This window comes from Cavia porcellus, unplaced genomic scaffold (genome assembly GCF_034190915.1).
Source record: "Cavia porcellus strain 051 isolate PalLab524CR breed Dunkin Hartley unplaced genomic scaffold, mCavPor4.1 scaffold_28, whole genome shotgun sequence".
Taxonomy (NCBI): Eukaryota; Metazoa; Chordata; class Mammalia; order Rodentia; family Caviidae; genus Cavia; species Cavia porcellus.
Window position 1 is genome coordinate 51,470,836 of NW_026947511.1, and position 10,130 is coordinate 51,480,965.

Below are 10,130 nucleotides of genomic sequence, written 5' to 3' on the forward strand. Positions count from 1 at the left end.
CTGAGCTCCAGTGGTGCTGGCTGAAAACTTCCCTGTGTCGGGCTCCACCTCCAGCTCAGCAGGCCGCCCTGAACCACTCTCCCAGGTGCAAGGTGCAGCTCCTCCGCTGTGGACCGTCGTTACTCAGATTTGTTTTGGTTGTGTGTGTGTGCACGTACGTGCGTGTGCGAGCTCTAAGACGGGCCCCCTCATTTATGCCTGCCGTCTCTCGGGGCGCTGCTCCTCACAGGTGCTTAGTCACCGTGCACCCCTCTCCTCAGGCCTCCCCTCTTAGTTCAGGCCTCACGCTCTGTCCAGCTCCCAAGTGTTTAGGAGGCATCTGAGATTCCTCTTGCTCTGTCCCAGTGTTTCAGGCAGCTGAGTTGGTGAGAAATATTATAGACAGTGAGACAGTTAACCATAGTGATACAGGGGAGTGAAACTCCCAGCCCCCTGTGTGTCCAGTGCGAGTTTGTGTTCTCTAAAATGGAAGAACGAATTTTAGGGACAACAGAGGTTAAGAGCAGGATATAAATATTGAGAAAAAGAAAGCTTCGGTCTGAGGGACAGCAGGGGTCCCGAGCGGGTTAGTCTTGGTCTCTTCCCCTGGGGGGTTGGGATGGTGACTCCTGACTTCCTCGGGGTGACAGGGACCTATTTAGAGTATCAGTCCTTAGGATGTAGGTGCATTTGTCTATTGTCCTGAGACCTGGCCCTCAGAGTTGCAAGGTGTCTGGGCTTCTGCTCCGGCTCCTTGGAGGACCCAGCACTGGCTCACTGCCTACAGTATTTCTAACTAACTCCGTTGCCTGCTACATCCTGCCTCTGAAGAAGTTCCCTGGATTGCTGTGACCCATCTGGCTCTTTCAGGCTGAAGGGGGAAGTAGTTGTTAAAAGGCAGTCAGAGCTAACTTCTGCAGAGATTTTATCTAGGGGCCTCACAGATGTCGGGCATCTTTATCTTTTTTTTTTTTTTTTTTTTTTTTGATACCAAGGCTGGAAGTCATGATCTTGCGCCTGCCAGGCAGGTGCTTATGCTGCTAAGCGAAACCCCTGGCCCTGGGCATCTTTAAATCTTGGGTAGATACACAGTTTTAAGTCTGGAGGGGAAAAAAAGCAAAGAAACAACTAAGTATGCATCGGCCAAATAGTAGAATTATTAGGATAATTGTGAGCACAAAGATTTCCACCTAGAGGAGCTAGTGATGGCTTCCCATAAGGAGTAAAAAGACAAGACCCAGGGGGATTTTAGAGTCTGATGTGTTGTTAATTTGTTGTCTAATGTTTTGAAAGCTACTGAGATATTAGCAGAAGAATCAGGAATGTATACACAGCACTCAGTTTTTACAGTTGCACAAGTGACCCCTGTGCTGCTGTCAGGATGTCTGATACCATCAGATTTTAGAGGACAGCCTGTCTCATTAATTTTATTTTTTATCTAAAAGAAAGAGATCAGTTGCAGTGTCATTTAAGACTCATTGGGTACAGTCAAGGCCTCAATATCTATATCACATAACTCTCTGGACAGCATCTGGTGATCCCAGTAGGAAGAATCTGAAAGGAATCTAGCATATTATTGGTTTCATCTACATGATGCTTTGAGGTTTGGCATCTTTCGGCAACAACAATTTTAATCAAAGCTTGTAGAATCAAAGTTAGTCTAAAAGGTATAAATAATCAAAGCATGAGCAGTAGGGCTGATAGTTAAGTTTAGAATCTGTTTCTAAGTTACAGCAATTGTAACTCATTGGTTCTTGGGTCCTTTTATTGATGGAGGCTGACATTTTGTCACAAATTCTTCTAGCTTTAGCTATAATTATCTCTAAATTTTTGATAATGTAGGATTATTTATTTTGAAAAATGAAACTCTTTTAAATTTTTATATATGAACAACAATGTGCACTATGTTCGTAAAAACCAGTCTCAGCATCATTTGATTAGTTGGTAACTTGGATATACATTGCAGCACAAAACCTCTCCAGCACTGCAGTCGGGCTTTTAGGCATAACTAAAACAGTCAGTGAAGAGAAAGTCATCCACTCACAGCTTAAGCAGCCTGTATTTTGGTGGCTGCGTTGAGGTACAGTGCCTGGAAGGAAGGCCAGAGCTGAGAAGGACAGGCCTGTGCCACGTTCAGCAACCGGCTGACTTTTTAACCTCTCGTCAGGGTTACTGGGGGCCCCTCTGGGAGGGGACAGGCAGAGATGACAAGTCTGGCCAGAGAGGAGACAAGTGCCCCGAGATCCTTAGTCCTGCTGGATCAGCTGATAGGACAGGCCAGGATGGGTCTGAACTCCGGGGCCTTGGCCTCAGAGGGCAGGCAGTCTGACCTTCAGTGGTCCCCTGTGCAGTGGGGCATGGCATGGGTGCTTTTTAAGGCAGTCCCTCCCAAAGTGGCCTGGCTTGTGGCAGCGATAGCAGGTGGGTGTCATCATCCAGTTCTTCGTGAAACCCTGAGAATCAGACTTAAGATCTGTGGGTTCTTTTTCTTTTTCTTTTTCTGTTTTTGGTCCTAGGGATTGAACTCATGACCTGGCACTTGCCCGGCAGGCACTTTACCGCTCAGCTAAACCCCGGGCCCGAGGTCCATATTTTTTAAGGCCACAATAAAGGCAGCCATTCCGTTTTCTCTCTCTGGTTTTCTCCCAGTCCTGATTACAGAGTACTAAGGAAGCTGTTTTTACTAAGTATCAAGTGAACTGTCTGGAGCAAAGGCCATCTTTCATAGCTTTTTCTAATATCTGTAGTTCACTGAGTAATAAACATATCTTTAAGCAAAATCTGTCCCTCTATGGAATCAGGATCTATTGACATACATTTTATTATTGCCTCTGATAAATGATCTAAGAAGTCAGAGGGGTTTTCACTTTTTTCCAGAGAAATAGCTGACAACCTAAAATAACCAGAAGCCTTGGTTTCTGTCCTTCTTAGACCTTCAAAAATACATACTTGAAAAAGTCTCCTGCTCCAATCTCCTGTATTGTTGTCCGGCCCCTGGGGTCTTGGGTGGGGACTGCTTGTGCCCCAGTGGGAACTGGTGGTTCCCGGCTGTCTATCTTCTAGCCTTCTAAAAGTAACAGATGATATTTAATATCCAAAGGCAATAGCAGCTTGTAAGCCTGCCTCCTTCTCACTAGAAGTAAATATCTGATTTAAGAGCAACATTATATCTTTCCAGCCTGGCTCCTAGGTCTGAGTAAATCTTTTAAAGACGTCAATGTACTTGTCTGGGTCATCTGAAAATTTTCCTAGTTCTAGCTTAATTTGCTGTAAGTCACTGGAGAGAGACCTGTGAACCGGAGTGGTCTCATAAGGATTATCATTATACCTGGAGCATAGATAAGAATTACCTTTTAACGTGAAGAAAATTTTAACATACTGCAGTTGTAACCATTTTTCCTCTTTCTTGCAATATGATTTCAGTTGTAAAAGAACATCATAACTAATACTTCCTTCTGCGTTCCTCTAGGGGGTAGGTAGGCCACACACACCTGCAGAGAAATGCTAACCGCCCTTTATGAACGTGGAAGGGTCGGACACCTTCCAGTGCTTAAGAGCCCATTCCAAAGGACTGAGGGGCTCAGGCATGGAGCTGCCCAGGGCTGTAATGTAAATAAAAGCAAGGCATACGCGTATGAAACCTTTTTTCAGGACCAGGAACCGAACTCAGGAACTTTCCTGAGCTCTGTCCCTAGCCCTGTAGTACATGAAACTTTGAAATCAAGCTATGTGACTATGCAAAAAGCAGACAAGTGGGGCGTCCCTTATTGTTCCTATTTGATAAATGTCCTCAGGCGCCCCTGGGGTTGATTCTGCTCCAGGGCAGGTGGATGTTCTCTGGAGAGAGTGGAAGATAAATTCATCCACCCTGACCTGGCGGCCTGCTGGCCCGGTGAGCAATCTTATCTTCCCAGGTAGCTTGTGAACTTTGTTTCCCTAAGAATGCTTAAAGAAGGCAGCATAACTTTTTGCTTATTGTACAAAGGTGAGGTAAAACATTTCTTGTTTTGTGAAGGAGATTCCCTGGGAAATAGAGACAACAAATAAACTTGAGGAACTCTACCCGAGGCCTTCAGGCACGTTTTTCAAGGCATCTGTGTCCTCTAATTATCTAGGGACTCTTTTCCAGTAGAGGGACATGGCTATACTTTTTAAAATTCTTATAACTTTGAAGTTCACAGATTAAACTTATAAACTATCATCTAGCAATCACATTTTATCAGTCTTCTAGGCACACAGAAAAGGCTATTTACTCAATATATATAAGGCAAAAATGCAAAGCATTCTCTGCTAGTTTCTTTTGAAATTTAAAAAGCCTCAGCCTAATTTTTGAGATAGTCGAACTGCCTGAAAAGTTTGGGGAACGCCTTTAGTTTACTAGCAGAAAGACCTAAGTGGATAGGTAAGGGGAGGTTTTTGCGGTTGGGGAGCCAAGGCCACAGAGGAAAGCTTGGGCATCTGGGCCTCAGTTGTTCTCAGTTTGCTCTGGCCCACACAACCAGAGATCAGTCTCCAGAAAGGACCGCAGCTGTCCGTCTGGTCGATACTCCGTGACTCCACTGCCCACTGGCTTCAGTGGGGCTTCACCAAACAGACGCTGGGGAATCTGTCCTCTGCTTTTAGGAGCGACAGCTGTCACAGTGATTAGCTGGCAGAGTAACCACCATGTGTCAAAGTTCTGTAAAGCGCAGCTAAAAGCCTGAGCAAGGTCCTTACTTAGTGCTTTGTGAATTTACAATAAAGGTTTAAAGTCCACAGCTTGAAAGTTTGGAGAGCCTCAGCATTCTAACTGTGTGTGGGAGCCGTCCGTGTGCTGCTTCTGCTGTCACTTGGAAGCCGGTTCTCCCCACCGTGTCTCAGCTTCCATCTCTCAAAGAGATGTTTCCCAGAACAGTAAGCCGAGACCTGGCTTTTAAGTGCGTTCTCCCAGACGGGCACAATCCCGAGGTCTCATCCGACCCACAGATGGGGTGCATGACCCTTGTTTCAGATGACTTCCCTGTCTTCAGGGTTAGCAAACGCTCACTTCTATGGGCTTAACTAAGAGGGATGTTGGGAGCCGCGTCTGTGATAGCTCGCCTTGCGCGGCGGACGTGCGGCCTGTGGTAAAGAGCAAAGCCTGAGGTAGATTACCCCTCCCATCGAATATGTTAGTTTCCTGCTTACCGCGTAAACAACCCGCTCAACAATATAGTCTGCCTGGCAACTGATGATGTTAGCCAATCAGCTTGCCTTGCTTACTTTAACATGATTGGACACTGTACCCGTATATATACCGGTGCCACCCCTGGGTGGAAGAAGAAGCCAGGTAGAAGCCCAGAAGTAAAAGCCCAAAAGGAGCCGCGGAGAGCGGACCGGTAGAGGCTTTGGGGCAGACTGAAGCACAAAAGGAGCCGCGGGGAGCGGACCAGAGGAGGCTTCAGCTGGGAGAACCCAGGGCAGGCTGTACGGAGAAGGAAAATAAAAAGAAAAGGTTGTCCACTACCAGACTTTGTCGTGTGTCCTTCCTGCCGGCCGGGAGCGGACATCGACATTTGGTGGCCCGTACGGGGACTGATCACCCCCGAGACGTGGAAGTGGACAACGCTCCAGTACAGAGCTGCGAGACAGGTGAGTTGGGGATAAGCCTGGGCTCTGGGTGGCGCGCACCTACAGGGCTTTTAGACTCCCCTCAGGCTCACGCGTAAGTGGCGGATTCCTTGGGCCTCACGCGGTGAGTAACATATTAAAAGATGGGAAACATGTTAGGTAGCAACACTAAGAGCGAGGGTGGTTGTGGAGAAAGCTCTCAAGAGCTTACAAAAGTACGCAGGGTATCTGAGCAGGCCCAGTCAGGGAGCTCCCGAGAGGGGTCCGTCAAGGGGAACAAGGATGCTAAGGAGGAGGACGGGGCTCTAGCCTCGGAGTCGTCTGACTCCGAGGACGAGGGAAAGTTGAATGGCAAGGAGGCCAAAGAGACCAGCTGTCAGGAGCCTAAATCGCTCAATAAGGAGTCGCAGGGTTCTTTTCCAGCGTTGCCCCGCGAATTGCGCTCTGCTCAACCTGGTCTGCGGAGGAGTAGAGAGCTCCTGAGCGCTCCCCGGCGCGAGAGGGAGGCGAAGCCTTCCGCCCCACCTTGGGGGCCGTTTCCGGAGGCGATTCCTCGCCACGAGGCGGCCGCCTGGGAGCTCTCTCCCCTTTCGCCAGAACAGGAAGTGATGCACGGGCCCCCATTTTCCGCCCAATCACGGCCGCTGTCTTATGCTCCGCCGCCGGCGGGTCGGTATTTTTACAGGCGGCTTTGGCAGGGGGGACGCTTGTCTCATGAGGTACATCCACCTGGGATAGATAGTGGCCCCTACGGGATATTTCCTGTACAAGTAGCTATGGGCCAGGGACGCAATGTATGGGAGCCTTTTGAGATAAAGCAGATTAGAGAACTTAAAAATGCAGTTACAACCTTTGGGCCGACTGCGCCTTACACCATTGCCATGCTGGAGAATCTGTCTTCTGGGCCCCTCACCCCCGCGGACTGGATTCAGCTGGCAAAGGCGTGTCTGCCCTCGGGTAGTTACCTGGATTGGCGAGCCTGGTACGCAGAGTTCTCTGCCGAGCAGGCTGAGAAAAACGCCGGTCGAGGAAATGGGGGCTGGGGATTTAGCTCAGCAGCATAAGCACCTGCCTTGCAAGCAGGCAGTCGTGAGTTTGATCCCCAGTACCGACAAAAAAAAAAAAAAAAAAAAAAACGAAAAAGATAAAAATAAAAAATAAAAAATAAAAAACAAAAAGGGGGAGTAAGCCAAGGCCTGCCTCCAAAGGCGCGGTTATCTATGGCATGACAATGGATGGGCCTGGATCCGGTAATCAGCTGGAACCGAGGCGCGGTTTGTGTTTTCCCACAGGAACCGGGACGAGAACCACTGTGGATACCGGAGAGACTGACACGGGCAACAAAGCCCTCGACTGAAGATCAGACCTGCCCTACTGGAGATCCATCACAGACCAACCAATAAGATGAATAGAAATAGCGGTAGCCCGAAATGGACAAGAAGATCCTCAGGCATATGCATGGCTTGCTCAATTGGCCCACGACCGAGTCTAGATATGGCGGGCATCCCTCATTCTCCTCCATAAGGTGACAATACACAGCAGGGTAGGTGAGTCAATGACGGGTAAGAGCGTGCCTCCCCAGCACGACTCGACCTAAGCCAGGCCCTACCCCATCCTGCACGTAAGCCGCTGGACTGTTAGATGCTGCCCAGGTCTAAATTTCTCTCCGAGGGGATTTCTTTACGGAGAGGAAATGAGTGCAAGCTTGTGTGCATCCAGGTTCCGTCCAGTTTGTGCCTGGCCCTAGAAAAAGGACGAGGGCCTCAGGGCCTTGGCAGACCATGGCATGGCCAACCAGGGTCTAAGCCAAGGACCTACGGTGGACCTACACATAGGGCATAAGCCTCTGCACCCAGTCCAGGAAGGGCTACGATGCGCACATTCATAAAAAATAAAATAGGGGGAGATGTTGGGAGCCGCGTCTGTGATAGCTCGCCTTGCGCGGCGGACGTGCGGCCTGTGGTAAAGAGCAAAGCCTGAGGTAGATTACCCCTCCCATCGAATATGTTAGTTTCCTGCTTACCGCGTAAACAACCCGCTCAACAATATAGTCTGCCTGGCAACTGATGATGTTAGCCAATCAGCTTGCCTTGCTTACTTTAACATGATTGGACACTGTACCCGTATATATACCGGTGCCACCCCTGGGCGGAAGAAGAAGCCAGGTAGAAGCCCAGAAGTAAAAGCCCAAAAGGAGCCGCGGAGAGCGGACCGGTAGAGGCTTTGGGGCAGACTGAAGCACAAAAGGAGCCGCGGGGAGCGGACCAGAGGAGGCTTCAGCTGGGAGAACCCAGGGCAGGCTGTACGGAGAAGGAAAATAAAAAGAAAAGGTTGTCCACTACCAGACTTTGTCGTGTGTCCTTCCTGCCGGCCGGGAGCGGACATCGACAGAGGGAGAAGATTGGAAGAATCTATTTTTTCTGAATTTTACATGCCTCTGTAAGGAAAGTACAAAGTGGGGAAATGAGTAGAAATAAAGCCAAAGAAAGAAACTGAAGCAGAACAGGCCTGACCCCGCCTCTAGAGCAGAGGCGGATCGGAGCTGCTGTCTCCGCGAAGCCTGTCCTCCAGGCCGTGAGAGTGGCCACAGCCGAGCGCTGTTCATCGGTGCAAGGAGTCCCTGTTTCACTGTAGACACATGTGTTTTCTAAGTCTCAGCTAGATTTCATTTACAAAGACCCATTTTACAGAAGTTTATATTAAAGTCTGTTAAGGATAGTCTGACATTCTCTCTCTAGTGCTATTGTCCAAATATAGTCAAGCAAGGAGTACCAGTAACTTTAGCAACTAATTTAAATTTAACATGTACAAGGACAAAATAATAAAAATGTCCCATTAAAGAAATATCATAACCTTATAATTTTCCCATGTTTTAACTTAGATTTACCATTATTTTAACAAAGCTATGTAAGAGACAAAGCAATTATAAACAATGGCAAAATACAAAGCAAAACATAAATAAATAAATAAATAAATAAATAAATAAAAGCAAAATTTGAAGCATGAAAATTTGCTGCCTAAATGAGCTCCAGGCCAGAGTCTATGGAACAAAGGCAAGCTCTCACCTCTGTCCGTCCGATAGTCTCGGTGGGAGATCTGCAAATGATACGGGAAATGAAACTCCCAGCCCACTGCATGTCAGATACCAATGTGTGTTCTCTAAAATGGAAGAATGAATTTTAGGAATTATGGAGGTTAAGAGCAGAATATACTTACTGGGAGAAAGAAAGCTTCTGTCTTAGGGACGGAAGGGATCCCAAGTGGGTTGCCAAGGGTCTGTCTTTTCTAGGGACTTTTATAGAGTAAAACCATGAGGGTGACATGGGTTCAAGATGGGGAAAAAGGGAACTCAAGAGGTGGACATAATGTAGGGCAGAACTGTGTTTAACAAAAAGATTCATTGCTCAGGTAAAATTGATCAAATCTGGAACGAATGGGGAAGCAGTCACCTAGAAAGCGGGCATTCTCAGGGAGCAGTGACTCTTCCCCTGGGGGACTGGGGTGGTGACTCCTGGCTTCCTTGGGGTGATAGGACCTATTTAGAGTATCAGTCCTTAGGATGTAGGTGTATTTGTTTGATCTTTTGTCCTGGCCATGCAGGAGGTGTCTGTGTCCCCCACAGTTGTAAGGAATCTGGGCTTCTGCACTGGCTCCTTGGAGGACCCAGCCGGGCGGGCTCACTGCCTACAGTATTTCTAACTCAGCTGCCTGTAACAATAGTTCTGTGCCACCTTATGCCCTTTTTTTTATGGGTTCCCTTTTTCTCTACCTTGAACCTGTCTTACCCATGGTTTTACTCTATAAAAATCCCTAGAAAAAACAAAGTCCTTGGCAACCTGCTCGGGACCCCTTCTGTCTCTCAGACGCTTTCTTTCTCTCAATAAATATATTCTGCTCTTAACCTCCGTTGTTCCTAAAGTTCGTTCATTCTTCTATTTTGGAGAGTGTGAACTTGGCCCTGACGTGTAGTGGGCTGAGAGCTTCATTCCCCTGTATCAGGATCTCCTATCACACGCTGTGACTTTGTGTCTCCTCCAGGTCGGTAATCTGTTTGCTTCTTGGTCAACACTGAAGTCTTGAGTAGAAAGTGTGTGAGCTGGAGTCAGATGAGTTTACGTAATGCCACTCCTTTTTTCGAGACAGGGTCTCACTACTTAGCTCAGGTTGGCCTTGAACTTACTACGTAGCTAACCCTGGACTCGTGGTGATCTTCCTGCCTGTCTCCAAAGTGCCGGGATTGCAGGCACGCACCACCACACTCAGTCTTCCAAGCCCATTTTTGTCTTTATTTTTTAAAATTTGAGACAGAGTTTTGCTACATGGCCCAGGCTGGACTTGAACACATGCCTCCTCCCTCCTTCTCCTGAGTAGCTGGAATTACAGGTGTGCACCATCATACCCAAAAGCTATTTTTATGCTTAGATGATGAAGAATGAACAGATGTGGAGATGTAATTAGAGGAAAAGGGTATCAGCTAAGGATGGACACAGCCTCGGTGGGAAAACTCAGCAAGGCCCATTTGGTGTCTTCTCGGTGTGGCACCCCTTCCCCTTGGTACAGGG

The 10,130-nt window shown here is 47.9% G+C and overlaps 1 long non-coding RNA gene across 1 annotated transcript; it reads left to right on the top strand.

The window, feature by feature from the left end:
* The first annotated feature begins 962 nt into the window (after positions 1-962).
* Positions 963-7,910, top strand: LOC134473761 (uncharacterized). The gene is made up of 2 exons (XR_010044184.1): positions 963-5,589; positions 6,861-7,910. It is a non-coding gene; the product is annotated as an uncharacterized LOC134473761 (long non-coding RNA).
* The last annotated feature ends 2,220 nt before the right edge of the window (positions 7,911-10,130 follow it).